Here is a 16,622-nt window from a genome sequence, read left to right as displayed (position 1 = left end):
TCAGCTGGGATAGGCTCCAGCTTGCCTGCGACCCTGTAGAACAGGATAAAGCGGCTACAGATAATGAGATGAGATGAAGATTTTCAACACGAGAAGATAAACTTCACATCATCATACGCACCATCATAGGGCGGCACGGTCGCCTCACAGCAAGAAGGTTCCGGGTTCGAGCCCAGCAGCTGGCGAGGGCCTTTCTGTGCGGAGTTTGCATGTTCTCCCCGTGTCTGTGTGGGTTTCCTCTGGGTGCTCCGGTTTCCCCCACAATCCAAAGACATGCAAGCTAGGTTAATATGGGACGGCCTTGGGCTGAGGTGCCATTGAGCAAGGTACCTAACTCCCAGGTGCTGTGTGTGTGTGCGCTCATTGCTCACTGTTTCAGATGGGTTAAATGCAGAGAGGAAATTTCACAAGTGTGTGATGAATAAAGTTGTGCTTTCTTTCTTTTCAAGATTCAATATTCAAAGTGTTTATTGTCATATGCACAGTAATGAACATGTCCTCCTGCACAATGAAATTCTTAGTTTGTCGTCCACCATGAATGCCAAATCAGTGGCAGCAGCAGAGGGGGCGCAGGGGGGGTGGCGGCAGAAGCGACCGCCCACCCTTAAAATTATGTTTGGGGGGGCAGCCCCCCCAGTTATGAGTCCTTTAACTATTTACAAGGAAGAAAAGGAGAGAGTAGTGTAAATAAACAGCCCGCTGCGCACCTTTGTTTTCCCTTATTAAATCCCACTGCATCCCTTCATAGGTTGGTAGCACCCATTCGCACCAAAACTGATGCAAGTTAGCCTGGCCCTGATGTCACCGATTGCCTCCACTTTTTGGGATTTTCCTTATTTGGTTTACGCAGAACTGCAAAACTCATCACTTTTAGTAGACAAGCTGATTTATGAATATTCTGTGGACGAATTAACCCATTGCTGTGGCAACTGTCTAGACATGTCTGGTCTCCTTGGGTACTCACGCCAAAGTGGGGACCCTGTGACAGCAAGGCTATGAAAGTGTCGCTACATTTGTATCTGACCGATACCTCGTGTCCTGTCTGGATGGCTAGATAGCATTCACGAGACGTACAAGCAGTTTTGGGCGCCCAAAAACTTGATGCTGCTCTAGAACTACATGAATTCGCTTGCTGCCCTGACCACTCACTGAAAATCAGTATGAAGAAGAGTTTCAGACAAATATCCATTGCAAACTTTTTGGGCTCGACAAAGGCACCCAAAGTTGCTTGATGATAACGAGGTAAGTTTTCAGAAAACTTACCTCGTTATACATGTACATAAAGATATCGTGGACACCATGGACTTGACCCCTATTGCTGCTGCCTTCTCGTCTTTCAATGACGAAAGAATGCGCTACTTTGGTTCCTTCAATTAAGCAAGGTACATTTGAACATTGTATGTGTATTTACTCACATGTAAACACAGTAGAAAGTACCAAACCCATGGTAAGAGGGTGTTATCCTCTCAACGATACTAAGTAGACGTAATTATGTTATAGTATCATTGGTTCTGGTTCATGCAGAAAAAAAAAATACATGGACGAAATGTACTCTAATAAAGACATTAAACTTAGCTTTACTCCCCCAAAATTTGCCTCTCAAAATGCAGGAAATACTGTTTTAGAGGGTTAAAAATTCCAAAATTTCCCAGGGGGGCATGTCCCCTGACCCCCCTAGATTTGGTGCGCAACACGTCATCCCCCATCCAAAACTTTTTGCCACCGCCTCTGCACATTTCAACAATAAATAGGTGGAAGAAAAAATACAAAGTAAAAGCAATATAGTGCAAAATAAAAGCAGTATAATACAAAATAAAGGTAAAATAGTGTAAAATAGGCAGTATAATACAAAAATAAGGCAATGATAGAACGTAGCAGTGACAAAAGGCAGTCGTGTGCAAACGTGCAAATGTAAACAGTCAAGGACAATTTACAAGGAGGTAGTCCATGGTTATAGATTCCTGTCAGTTGTTCAGGGGTCTAATAGCGGTGGGAAAGAAAGAGTTCTTTAATCTGACAGTCTTGCATTTCACACTTCTGTACCTCCGGTGTAATGTTCTTTACATTATATGGGCACATCCACACAAAAAATACGCAAGTTAATCAAAAGAATTTTAATTTTGAACCAGTTCATCATTTTAACAATGCGCATCTAGTCAGCGGGAAAACACTGGGAGTGATGCCATCAGAGTGAAATATCGGGAATTATTATACATACCAGACACTTTTTCCATGGAATAAACACCAGCCAATATTATTTAAATACGTCACTCAGAGCCGCAATGTAGTTCGTATGAAGAATACCAGTTTTTCAACATGAGAAGATAAACTTCATATCTTCAAGCCAACATGTGATTTTCTTTTTATTATATAGACACATTCACAAACAAAAAAAGGTACCTAAATTTATCAAAACAATTCATGTATTTTCTCACAAGTGACATATAGAGAATTATGTCCCAGTTGTGGTTTTCCATGTCCCGGATGTAGTTTGTATGAAAAATACAAGTGGCGTATTTCCTAGTAAAACACTTGTGTCCATATAATATAGGGTTATTTTACATGGACACGAGTGTTTTATTGGGAAATACGCCACTCATATTTTTCATACGGACTACATCCGTGACGTTGAGTAACACGTTTTCCGACATCTTCACTTGTGAGGAATTCAATGAATTGTTTTGATAAATTTGGGTACTTATGTTTACATTGTCAAAATGGCGAACTGGTTCAAAATTAAAATTCTTTTGATTAACTTGCGTATTTTTTATTGTGGGCGGCACGGTGGTGTAGTGGTTAGCGCTGTCGCCTCACAGCAAGAAGGTCCGGGTTCGATCCCCGTGGCTGGCGAGGGCCTTACTGTGCGGAGTTTGAATGTTCTCCCCGTGTCCGCGTGGGTTTCCTCCGGGTGCTCCGGTTTCCCCCACAGTCCAAAGACATGCAGGTTAGGTTAACTGGTGACTAAATTGACCGTAGGTGTGAATGTGAGTGTGAATGGTTGTCTGTGTCTATGTGTCAGCCCTGTGATGACCTGGCGACTTGTCCAGGGTGTACCCCGCCTTTCGCCCGTAGTCAGCTGGGATAGGCTCCAGCTTGCCTGCGACCCTGTAGGACAGGATAAAGTGGCTACAGACGATGAGATGAGATTTTTTATTGTGGATGTGTCCATATAATATAAAGAACATTACACGGTGGCACAAAGATATGAAGTTGATCTTCTCGTATTGAAAATATTTTCACTCATTTGCTTTGCTCACTCATGATATATACATTCACCACTCAAAGATAAACTTTATATCTTCACAACACCGTGTAATAATCTGTATTTATGTCATATTGTTTATTTGCTACAAAATTTAAAAAAATGTTGGGTGAACATCCTCCAAGTGTGGTGACTGCATTATTTTTATAGCCAGGGTTTGTAGAAACTGTATTTTAAATTAAAGTCATCTTGTGGACTGTAATTGAATTCAAAGATTAAAAGAGCTAGTCTTTGTTGTTCCACTCGAGACAACACAGGGCAATAAACTCAGCTCCTCAAATTTTGCTGAGAAGAAACTTTTCATCAGCAGGCTAATTCATTCCTTCTTTCATTCTGCATTAGAGCACAGTGAAATTCTTTCTCTGCATTTAACCCATCTGGGGATGCAGCGCCCAGGGAGCACTGGGGGTTAGGTGCCTTACTCAAGGGCACTTCAGCCATTTCTGCTGGTCCAGGGAATCAAACCAGCAACCTTCTAGTCCCAAAGCTGCTTCTCTAAGCTTTTGGCCATAGCTTCCCCATATAACCATGTCCCTTTCCAAATAATTAACTTAATTGTACAACCCCGATTCCAAAAAAGTTGGGACAAAGTACAAATTGTAAATAAAAATAGAATGCAATAATTTACAAATCTCAAAAACTGATATTGCATTCACAATAGAACATAGACAACATATCAAATGTCGAAAGTGAGACATTTTGAAATTTCATGCCAAATATTGGCTCATTTGAAATTTCATGACAGCAACACATCTCAAAAAAGTTGGGACAGGGGCAATAAATTGCAAAGAGTTTGAACATATCATCATCTACAGTGCATAATATCATCAAAAGATTCAGAGAATCTGGAAGAATCTCTGTGCGTAAGGGTCAAGGCCGGAAAACCATACTGGGTGCCCGTGATCTTCGGGCCCTTAGACGGCACTGCATCACATATAGGCATGCTTCTGTATTGGAAATCACAAAATGGGCTCAGGAATATTTCCAGAGAACATTATCTGTGAACACAATTCACCGTGCCATCCGCCGTTGCCAGCGAAAACTCTATAGTTCAAAGAAGAAGCCGTATCTAAACACGATCCAGAACCGCAGACGTCTTCTCTGGGCCAAGGCTCATTTAAAATGGACTGTGGCAAAGTGGAAAACTGTTCTGTGGTCAGACGAAACAAAATTTGAAGTTCTTTATGGAAATCAGGGACGCCGTGTCATTCGGACTAAAGAGGAGAAGGACGACCCAAGTTGTTATCAGCGCTCAGTTCAGAAGCCTGCATCTCTGATGGTATGGGGTTGCATTAGTGCGTGTGGCATGGGCAGCTTACACATCTGGAAAGACATCATCAATGCTGAAAGGTATATCCAGGTTCTAGAGCAACATATGCTCCCATCCAGACGACGTCTCTTTCAGGGAAGACCTTGCATTTTCCAACATGACAATGCCAAACCACATACTGCATCAATTACAGCATCATGGCTGCGTAGAAGAAGGGTCCGGGTACTGAACTGGCCAGCCTGCAGTCCAGATCTTTCACCCATAGAAAACATTTGGCGCATCATAAAACGGAAGATACAACAAAAAAGACCTAAGACAGTTGAGCAACTAGAATCCTACATTAGACAAGAATGGGTTAACATTCCTATCCCTAAACTTGAGCAACTTGTCTCCTCAGTCCCCAGACGTTTACAGACTGTTGTAAAGAGAAAAGGGGATGTCTCACAGTGGGAAACATGGCCTTGTCCCAACTTTTTTGAGATGTGTTTTTGTCATGAAATTTTAAATCCCCTAATTTTTCTCTTTAAATGATACATTTTCTCAGTTTAAACATTTGATATGTCATCTATGTTCTATTCTGAATAAAATATGGAATTTTGAAACTTCCACATCATTGCATTCTGTTTTTATTTACAATTTGTACTTTGTCCCAACTTTTTTGGAATCAGGGTTGTACAAGCAAAAGCAACACTTTCTTTTTTAACAACAATTTAATACCGACAATGTTTAATGGGGCGGCGCAGTGGTTAGCACTGTTGCCTCACAGCAAGAAGGTTCTGAGTTTGAGCCCAGTGGCCATCAGGGGCCTTTCTGTGTGGAGTTTGCATGTTCTCCCTGTGTCTGTATGGGTTTCCTCCAGGTGCTCCAGTTTCTCCCATAGTCCAAAGACTAGTTAGTTAGGTTAAGCTTCTCTAAATTGTCTATAGATGTAAATATGTGTGTGAATGGTTGGGAGGAAAAAAACTCTGTAATAATCCAATAGAAGGCAATGGGAAACCATTGCTGTAATTCTTCCCAAGAAAAGTTGATGACAGAAGCCGTCAGAGCCGACCTGCCATCAAGGCAGAACGCTAAAGAAGAAGAATGTTTAATGGCTACTGGAGACACAAATAGAGTCATTTGTGTGTTGTGATTATTAATGCTGTAGTTAAGTGCATTTTTATGGATTATAGTCAGTGTCTTTACATTCACTTTAACAGGTGAATATCAGGGGCGGAGCCAGGAAAATGGGGGGGGGGGGGGGGGGGGGGGATCAACCCAGTAAAGGCAGGGGTCCGGGGGGCCGCCAGAGGCTCAGTTCCCAAGACTCATGGGATTTGAAGCAGTTATTCTTCAGAGCCGTTGCAAAAAGCAACATCTCTCATAGACGTATCCAGCTGTTGTCGTAAAAATCAAAGTGAGGCTCACCCCAAAACGGCATGTGTACCATATGTACATACACAGGGTATAGTAAGTACAGGGATACCCTATTAATGAATACAAGCAGTAGCCGGACAGCTGACACCTTGCAGTAGGTAAGTCTGCTGCAGCATCTTATCATTTTGACTTGTGCACATGCGTGTTAATGATACCATAAACATAAAAAGATGGCGGACACACTTTACATGTAGTCTACAGTGCAGTTTGGGAATACAGTATGTTATTCGATCAAAGTCCTTCCCACGCCATGTGGCGCATAGGGTGGCGCCGATCTCCGTTTCCGTAGCCCTCGGCGTCTCGCCTATTACATAGCTAGGGTTACAGTGGTGGGCTAGTCCTCTGGTAACCGCGAGAGTTTGACTCCCCACTCGTATCTATATTGCAGCGTGTCTTGCCAGACGGCAGTAAGTACTATTTTTATGATGGTCTTTGGTATGACCCGACCGTGAGCAGAACTCGCGATCTCCTGATCGAGAGGCGGACACGCTAACCACTAGGCCACTCGCCAGTACAGTATGTTATTACAGTGTGGGAAATAAGGAATTTTAAGCACTGTCACAGGACAGACAAGTCTGAAATGTCTGTCTGTCCAAATGATGGGCCAAAGGCCCAGAACAGTGTGGCTGGGGGTCCGGGGTCCACCTTAGAACCCTGGAAGCTGAAGGGCTTTAGATGCCTGGAGATGGCTTCTCAGCTATTTCCAGGCACAGTTTTGTGATCTTCAAAGGCCAAATTACACTAGACATTAGTTGTTAATTACAGAGTCTTGGATTGTTGGCGCGCCCGCGTCTAAGACGCACTATTTCGAATAATGAACACATTGTCAAGAGGGGCAGGGGCCAATATGGACGTGAGCATTTTATACCCTATTTGGAACATTTCGTGGCATATTACTTGACTTAATGGTCTCAATATCGAAAATCTTGCACAAATATGTAACTTCCAACATAATTATCTGGATATTCAACAGATTTCAGCATCGGATGAATTTGTTTTGACCGCCGCCATATTGAATATATGGTCGGACCCGTTCGGACCCGTTTGTGTATTTACGCTGTCCCGTTTGTAGCGTCCCAAGCGAGTAAAACCTGATCCAAGTCATTCGCTAGGTGGCGTCTTACGGTCTATGTACGAATATTCGAAAGAGACAAGAAAGACAAGAAAACATGGATAAGAAAAAAAAGAAAAAAATACATCTATTTTGTCATTCTTCGGCAGAAAGAGAGTACATTCACCTGAAAAAAAACTGATACCCCTGATACCCAAGGTAATTAGTCATACTAGATTTACAACAACAACTACTACTGCAACATCAACTACTACAACAGCAACCACTACTACTACTACTACCACTGCCTTCATGGTCTCAATATCGAAAATCTTGCACAAATATGCAACTTCCAACATAATTATCTGGATATTCAACAGATTTCAGCATCGGATGAATTTGTTTTGACCGCCGCCATATTGAATATACGGTCGGACCACTACCACTGGTGACTACTACTACTACTATAGACCTACACCAAACTGAAAACAAGTTAATAAAATAAATTAATGAAATTAGAAGTAGAGATGATTAGAAACAAGCAGAATTAGACCGTCACAGCATGCAAAAAACAAACCCATTCTTGTGCTATAATTTACAAGGAGGAGATAATATAGATGTGATATATAGTGGCCTGTGGTTGAATTCCAAAATATTGCCACTGATTAAACAATATCTCAATATATTTGGTTGAAGCATTGATTTTTGTCATCTACATTGCATCATATGGCTTCTAATACCAAAAAAAAAAAAGAATTGAGAAGAAAAAAAACAGCCCCTGGGCTGCCCCAGCTGTTCATTGGGCTCGCTTCGCTCACTAGGTTCGCTTCAACTGAAGGATAATCACTGAGCCCCCCATTGTAGAAATGGGCCCCTGTTTTTTTTCCCAGGAGGGGCCCTGTGGGCCCCTTGACCTGCAAAACAATCTGAGTCTCTGTAATTACACTACAAATTGAATATAATTTACAAGAAAATGTCAGAAGATTCAAGAAAAGCATGCTGAAAGTTATACCCAAGAAAATAGTAGCACACACAGGTCAGTTCCATATCTAGAAGAAAAAAATAAATAAATACAGGAGGCAAGGATGTTCCAGTTGGTTACACCTTACTGGTACTCATATATAGGTACTATAATAACACTCATCAAACATTATGTCAACAATGACTATGTTTATAATGAGTTTATAAGAAATTTAGTAATTAACAATACGACTAACTCTTACAGAATAAACTTTTGAGTACGAGATTCCAAGTAACTTTGGGACAAAATGACTTTTAAAATGACTCAGAACTAGACATAGTAATATCAGTTGGCATTCAGACTAAAATCTGCCGGACTGTGACTTAGAAAATAGAAGAAAACCCGGCGAAAGAGAAACCATTCGAAACCGGAAGAGTGAGTCTCATGCCGTTACCATGGGAACAGTCTATGATGTGGACGCTCAGCGTTCCGACTCCGGTGTGACTGAGTAAGGTGACAAGTTTTATGTTTCATAATTTAAAAACATATTATCTGGCAGTGGGCACATCGGAAAGTGTAAAGTATAAAGTTTCTGTCAATATGTTTATCATGCTTGTATACAAGCATGATAAACATATTGACAGAAACTTTATATACAAGCATGATAAACATATTGACAGAAACTTTATACTTTACACTTTCCGATGTGCCCACTGCCAGATAATATATTTTTAAATTATGAAACATAAAACTTGTATACAAGTTGTATGATTAAGTTGTATGAAACATAAAACTTGTATACAAGTTGTATGATTAAAAACTCGCAAAGATATTTATCTAAACACATGTCCTACTCATTCTGAACCTGTCGAGCCTTGCTGGAGAAGTTCTCGAACCCACAGGGTTAAAATACGATGGAAAAAACACTTAGTCAGGGTCCAAAACCTGCAGTGGTCTATTTTCTTTGAATGTTCGTGGTTTACCTACCCAGCCGTAAACAGCGTCACGTGGTGTCAGGACAGAGTGCCCGCCTACTCACTGATGAGAGGCGACTCGTCGCTGACAGCGTCTGCGATCGGCCAATCACAGGCCGTGTTATGACGTAATGTATTCGACCAGTGTAACATGTGGAAGAAAATGAGAAGCAGATAAGATCCACAGCTTTACTGTTTTTTTCATGGGCCATCCGGTTTGATGCTTTTGGAATACAGACGGACAAATGCGAAAATAGGCCATTTGCAGGAATTGGTCACGTGATCATTTTCCCCATAGCAACAAGCCCATGGTGGGCAAGCTAACCTGACGTTCCTTGACAACCATAAGAGTTTGACTGGCGATGCGAAGCAATCCATTTCTATAATAGCTGTTTTTACCTTTTCTACTGTCCTTTTTTGACCCGAATTTTCGTGTGTACTTGGAAAAAGTTTGTGGTTTTAACTTCTGTCGTGAGTTAAAGCGAATCAGTGGCCGTAAAAGAGTTTTTTGGACTCAAGTTGGTCGCCGCCGAAAGAAATTGATTATCGAACAAGAAGCACCAAAGGAAAAGGAAATCTAAAACCTGGTGCTGTACCTTGTTTTTAACTGGAGTGGTACTGTAAAGCAAAGAAGAAAAATCGTACGACATGTCGACAGGTAAGAAACGGATTCAAATACATAAGAAGCAATGCGATGTTTGCAAAAGAAACCGTGCAAAAGGGGTTGCGAGCGAATGATAAAGGTAGAAAAGGAGAAATTATAAGTTATAAACATACCTGAGAAATCCGCCATTTCACACGTGAATTTCTTTCGGCGGCGACCAACTTGAGTCCAGAAAACTCTCTTTTACGGCCAGTGATTCGCCTTAACTTACGACAGAAGTTAAAAACACAAACTTTTTCCAAGTACACACGAAAATTCGGGTAAAAAAGGACAGTAGAAAAGGTAAAAACAGCTATTACAGAAATGGATTGCTTCGCATCGCCAGTCAAACTCTTATGGTTGTCAAGGAATGTCAAGTTAGCTTGGGGCTTGTTGCTATGGGGAAAACTGACACGTGACCAATTCCTGCAAATGGCCTGTTGAGGTGTTTCACCTTGTACTTCACTCGGAAAAAAGTCTCAGACGATTTTCAAGTTAAACTCTATAATCACCCGCTTGAAAGAGGAAATAAATTTAAATACCTGGGTATTTGGTTAGATAGCAAGCTCACATGGAAATCTCATATTGAATATGTTGAAACAAAATGTAAGAAGGTCCTAAATTTGATGAGAACGGTTTCTGGTCTCCACTGGGGTGCAGATAGACAATCTCTGCTCAACATTTATAAAGCACTGATAAGATCAACCATTGAGCATGGCTGTATGGTATATGGTTCAGCCTGTAAAACATCCCTACTAAAGCTGGAAAGAGTGCAATTTAAGGCCCTGAGAATAGCTCTGGGAGCTATTAAAACAACTCCTACAAGTGCTCTTTTGGTGGAATCAGAGGAATCCCCACTTAACCTGCGTTTTATGAAACTTGCCTTGACATACTGGATCAGATTGCAGGGTAGTGCTGACAATCCAGCTGTGTTAGTGCTCAATGATTGTTGGGAGTATTGTAAAGAATCTAAGGGGTTTGGATGGAATATTAAACAGGCTGTAAGACTCATCTCATCTCATTATCTGTAGCCGCTTTATTCTGTTCTACAGGGTCGCAGGCGAGCTGGAGCCTATCCCAGCTGACTACGGGCGAAAGGCGGGGTTCACCCTGGACAAGTCGCCAGGTCATCACAGGGCTGACACATAGACACAGGCAACCATTCACACTCACATTCACACCTACGGTCAATTTAGAGTCACCAGTTAACCTAACCTGCATGTCTTTGGACTGTGGGGGAATCCGGAGCACCCGGAGGAAACCCACGCAGACACGGGGAGAACATGCAAACTCCACACAGAAAGGCCCTCGCCGGCCACGGGGCTCGAACCCGGACCTTCTTGCTGTGAGGCGACAGCGCTAACCACTACACCACCGTGCCGCCGGCTGTAAGACTATGTGGGCTAAACAGCTTGGGGTTTAGTGCTGCAATGGCTATTAGTAGTGTCCCTCCATGGATCCTCCCTACACCTGATGTCAGTATTGCACTTCTTACAGAAAAGAAAGAACACCTAAATGATCACACTTTTGCAATATATTGCAAAAACTATTTGTCTTCTTCCTTCCATGAACATCTGCAAATATTTACTGATGGCTCTAAAAACATTCAGGATGGCAATGTAGTAGGACTTTACATACCAGAACTGAATAAGACATATGGATATAAATTGAGTAACTTTTTATCAATCTACACTATTGAACTAACTGCAATAATTACTGCCTTAAGATGGATCGAGGAAGTCAAACCCCTCAAATCAGTCATATGTACCGACTCATTATCTGTATTACAAAGCTTTTCCTCAGGTAACTCAGCAAGAGATGATTTAATCATTGAGATGAAACATCTTCTAGCTCATTTGAGAAACCTTGGACTTGCTGTCAGCTTCTGCTGGGTCCCAGCTCATATTGGCCTTAAGGGCAATGAGATAGCAGATAAAACTGCTAAGAAAGCTTTAGATCGTGTGTGCACTGATATTTATATTCCTTTAGGAAGAGGGGAAGCTAAATCCATTATAAAAACAGAGATCATGAAAAGATGGCAAGAAGAATGGGAGGCAGGAACAAAGGGTAGACAATACTTCAATGTACAGCGTCAGGTTGGGGGTAAAAGAATTACATATATAGGACTTGGCAGAAGAGAAGAAGTGACATACACAAGATTAAGGTTGGGACACACTGGTCTCAATGCCACATTACATGTATTAGGGAAAACTGATGAGCTCTGTGTAGAGTGCAAGGTCAAGGAAGATGTGGAGCATGTTCTTTTTCATTGTAGAAAGTACAATGTCCAGAGAGCAGTGGTGTAGTGGAGATTTTTAAAGTGGGGGTACGCGATTCGTGACGTCATCGATTTGATATCATGTCAGAAGCGGTAGCCTTTGTTTGGTCGCCTATGTTTGGTATGAATGATTTGTATAAATGTTACGTTCTTTTAACAACACAAGAGGGCACAAGACATTTTGTGTGCGCAATTTTCATTCGTGTTTGTCAGTACAGCCCAACTGTTATGGCGAAAAGCCACGGTTTATTTTGTCTCCAATAAATATGCCGAAATGGCTAAAGAGGCAAGGCAAGTTTATTTATATAGCACATTTCATACACAATGGCAGTTCAATGTGCTTTACAGAAGCAAAAACAAAAACAGTAAACAATAGAGAAATAAAATTACATAAAATAATTTATTTTTATTCTAAAACAATTAATTAAAAGAATTAAAAGAAAATAATAAGAATTAAACAATAGTAGAAATAAAATAATAAAATGCCAACAAGAAAAAAGGAGAAAAAGAAAAAGAAACCAGCGGAATAAAATAGAATAAAATTAAAGTAAATTTAAAACATGCAGAGAAAGTAAAGATTATAAAAAATGTAAAAATATTAATTATTTAACAGAAAGCATCTGAAAACAGCTTGGTCTTTAGTCTAGATTTGAAGCTGCCAACAGCAGGAGCATTTTTAATGTCCTCTGGCAGTTGGTTCCATAGCTGTACTGCACAGTAGCTAAAAGCTGCTTCACCACACTTTGTTTTAACAACTGGTTTTAATAGTAAATTTTTCTGTTTTGATCTGGTAGATCTGATTGGGTTAGGCCGCTGCAACATATCAGAGAGGTAATTGGGCCCTGTACCATTTAGAGATTTGTACACCAGCAGCAATGCTTTAAAGTCAATTCTGTAGCTTACTGGAAGCCAGTGAAGGGACCTTAGAATTGGAGTAATGTGCTCTGTTCTTTTTGTTCGTGTGAGAACCCTCGCCGCTGCATTTTGAACCAGCTGAAGTCGTTTGATGGTCTTTTTTTGGCAGGCCTGTGAAAAGGCCATTGCAGTAATCAACCCTACTAGAGATGAAGGCATGTATCAGTTTTTCCAGATCATGTTTTGACATAAGTCCTCTTAGTTTGTAACAAATTCACCTCCTTCCGAATGCATGGTCGTAGACAGCACCACTCTGCTGCTGGAACTCAACATAAACCTTGCATAGGTTTAACATGGACTATCAGGCGTGAAGCCGAAATATTGGAAATTATGATACACAAACACCTTTGTTCATGTTCGATTCATGTTCATTTGAGCCGAGCTGCATTCGGAATTCGATATTTTTACTAGCCTACTTACTGCCGTGGCAACAGCTACAGCATGTGTCCAGAAGCTCAAAAAAAGTCACGTCACTCACTCACATCGCATACAAACCAGCAATGGGCTGAAATTTATTATAAAAGGCACCAATCGAATAAATCAAGCATTTAGTCTGGCGCGATTGAGGCACCTGCGTATACAAAATGCATGACATGCAGCCACTGGGTTAAGCCCTACCATGCACTCCTTCCACTCCTTCTTAAAGACTTGAGTATTTCTTTAAATTTATTGTCTTTTTTTTTGAATCTCACCTCGGGAGAAGTGGGTGGGCGGCGTACCCCCGCGTACCACGCCCACTACACCCCTGCCAGAGAGAAACATGGATAGGGTGAAGATGGAGACATTAATACTATTCTTAAGGAAGAAGGTATACAAGTAGAAAGCATTAAAGCCCTTATGTCATACCTTAATGATACAAAGCTCATAGAAAGAATTTAGGAGTTTTTTTTTTTCTGCCCAAATGGATTTGACATGATTATTTCACACACTCCTGTGCAGTAGGTGGCGGTTGTGATCTGCCATTACTCAAAAGAAGAAGAAGGTATTTCAGCTGACGTCACAGGGTCACGTGACGCCCCGGTGTCCACCATTTTGAACGGCAAGCTACTAACGCTGCAGACAGAGAGGGAGAACCAGCTTGAAAAACAAAAAACAAAACGTGTTACAGACACCTAGAATAGATTAATTTGTCAGTAAGCACTCTATAAATAGCCATGGTGTTTGCTTGTTGTGCTGTGGGCTGCCACAACAGACAGGGACAGCGTGCAGGACTCTCCTTTTACCGGTTTCCTACTGACCCAGACAAGAGGGCCAAATGGATTGCAGCTGTGAAGAGACAGGACTGGGAGCCAACAGTGTACTCCAGACTTTGCAGTGATCATTTCATTTCAGGTTAGTTTATCAGTCAACGCAATTTTGATAAAATTTATAGCAAAAAGTAAATGGGTCAGTGTTTAACTACGGAAGCCGAGAGAGGCCCTTCATATAATCCTTTTTTTATTCACCCTGTTATCCCGAGATAATGACATAATTAATGGTGCGTTCATGTACTATGGGAATTATAGTAAATACCAAACGCCGACATGGAAAGCACACATGAACGCCCCCTCTTGTGGTATTTTCCACTGGGCAACTCGTAGAAAATTTTGCTACACAGTTGCCGAAATGAGATGAACTTTAACCTTTCCAACATGGCGGCGAGCGGTACAGGACACTTGAATGGTAAGCATTGTACGCTACTAAAGTTTTTTTTTTCCTAGTAGTAGTGGGTAGTTTTTGGTGTCTATGCAATGTTGCGTTGTTAACAAGTGTAATATAATACGTTAGAAATCCATTTCCTTTAAAAATGTGTTATGGTTTGTTTTTACCTATCCAGAGCAGACGCTATTGCTAATGATAGCATCTGGTCCACCATCTTTACAATTTGTCAACAACAACAAAAGCATGTGAACACAACACATTGGTAAATACCACTGACCAACTGGAAAATATCATCTTCCCATAGCACATGAACGCAGCATAATTCAGGATCTCGAGAAAACAAAACCGTTATTTCGAGATCTCGAGAAAACAAAACAGTTATTTCATGATCTCGAGTAAACAGCTGAGAAATGGTTCATTCAGGTGCGCCAAGAGACTTGTGATATGCTGACTTTGGGGCTATTTCTCATTCTGTATAGACGCAACTTTGGTCATTAGAATGTCTGGAATAATCGATCACCTAATAAGGCAATATTTTGATCAGGGGTTGACACAGGGAGAGATTGCATTAAGTCTTTTAATAAGGGATAATTTCAAAATTAGTCCACGGCACCTCCGCAGAAGACTGCCGCCCCCCAAGGCATCGTAAAAAGCCATTTCTGCTCTGTTCCATGTCCGCCAATTAAGTCTTCGTTGTCTGACCCACAGGGGGCGCAGCTCTGCTAGAAATCTCAGCTGTTTTCTCGAGATCATGGAATAATGGTTTTGTTTTCTCGAGATCTCGAATTAGTTGTGTTGTTTTCTCGACATCCTGAATTAATTATGTCGTTATCTCGGGATAACAAGGTGAATAAAAAAAGATTATATGAAGGGCCTCTCGCGGCTTCCGTAGTTAACCCATCTGAGCAGTGAAACAAGGCAGTGTTAATTTGTCTAGGGTTGCATGTAGCAGACATTTTGTTCTCCTGTTTGTCATGTATCAGTTTCCTTTTGATGAATAAAGTTTATAAATCCTACTTATATCACTTACTTTTGAAAGTTTTGATAAATTCAAAAAGCAGCCCAACTTGTTTGTCTTGTAATCCTTTAATTAATCCAGTCTTACAAAAAGTTTGTTTCATAACATGACCTGTTGAATAAAATCATTAGGAAGGGAATAAATATTTTAACTTAGTTGAATTTTTTTTTTTTATATATTTAAAAAAAAAATTTCACTGATAATAAGGCATGCATATAAATGCAAATACCTGTGATTAAGTTGAAAGAAATATTAATATGCACAGGTGGAAAAAACTGTAAGACTTGTCAATTTATTCATAACTGGAAGAAAATCAACATTCTCCCCAAAAAATGAAAATAGGCAAATTTCTCCAAATTTTGAACAGGAGTAGAGTAAAAGTATTCAGGGAGAAACATATAAAGTAATATATTGTTTAAATGTCAGCTTTATCTTGTTTGTATATTTACTTACATGCAAAGAAATTATTATTTGTAGAGAAAACAATCATTACAATTACTCATTTAAAGTACATTATAATTATTTTGGAATTCACTTGAATTATTCCAGCATTGATCTTGAATGAAAAATGTTTTTATTTTATGGTAATCTTTATGTTTAATATTTATTTTGTTAATTTTAGGAGCAAGGAGTAACCACCCCCTCTCCCCAGATTTTGTTCCCAGTGTCTTCATCAATTCCCAACTCTCTCAACTTCTCCTACAACATAAAATAACATTACAGAAGAATAATTGGTGCCCTTAAAATATTATGATTAATTAGACATTAAAGTACACTGGAAATTATGTCTCTAACCAACAACCCCCACACCCACCTACTGCATAGTGTCCAAACAACTTTAAAAAAAAAATTCTCTGCATTCTCCCTGTTGTACCAATTTTTTTCAAGTACAATTTCTTGTTAAGAATGTAAATAATATACTGCAGATGAATTCAGTAATGCACCAGAAATCACCAGTAAATTGAAAAACAAAATATTGTATCTTTTTTTATGACGAATGAGCCCCCTAAAATAAATCATTTAATTTTTCCTGTTTTCTCTGTTTACCCTGTTCGAACTATGCTGATATTTTCAGGGGGTCCTTTTTTTTCCCTTGGGGGGGTGCTTGCGCTTGTCTCAGAGCGCGGATCTTTTTTTTTAATTTTTTTTATTGAAAGTATCAAGTCATTACAAAACAAGTAGATAAAGTGACA

The 16,622-nt window shown here is 40.3% G+C and overlaps 1 protein-coding gene across 1 annotated transcript in view; it reads left to right on the top strand.

Annotated features, from left to right (window-relative positions):
- Window positions 1-13,812: 13,812 nt before the first annotated feature.
- Window positions 13,813-16,622, top strand: part of LOC132893653 (SPARC-like) — a 70,739-nt gene continuing 67,929 nt past the window's right edge. Inside the window, exon 1 of the mRNA XM_060932799.1 lies at window positions 13,813-14,102. The gene's annotated coding sequence lies outside the window, so the exon portion shown is untranslated. The remainder of the gene's footprint in view (window positions 14,103-16,622) is intronic.

This window comes from Neoarius graeffei, chromosome 11 (assembly GCF_027579695.1).
Source record: "Neoarius graeffei isolate fNeoGra1 chromosome 11, fNeoGra1.pri, whole genome shotgun sequence".
Classification (NCBI taxonomy): Eukaryota; Metazoa; Chordata; class Actinopteri; order Siluriformes; family Ariidae; genus Neoarius; species Neoarius graeffei.
Note: the sequence above shows the minus strand (reverse complement) of the source record. Positions and strands in the feature narration are given on the sequence as shown.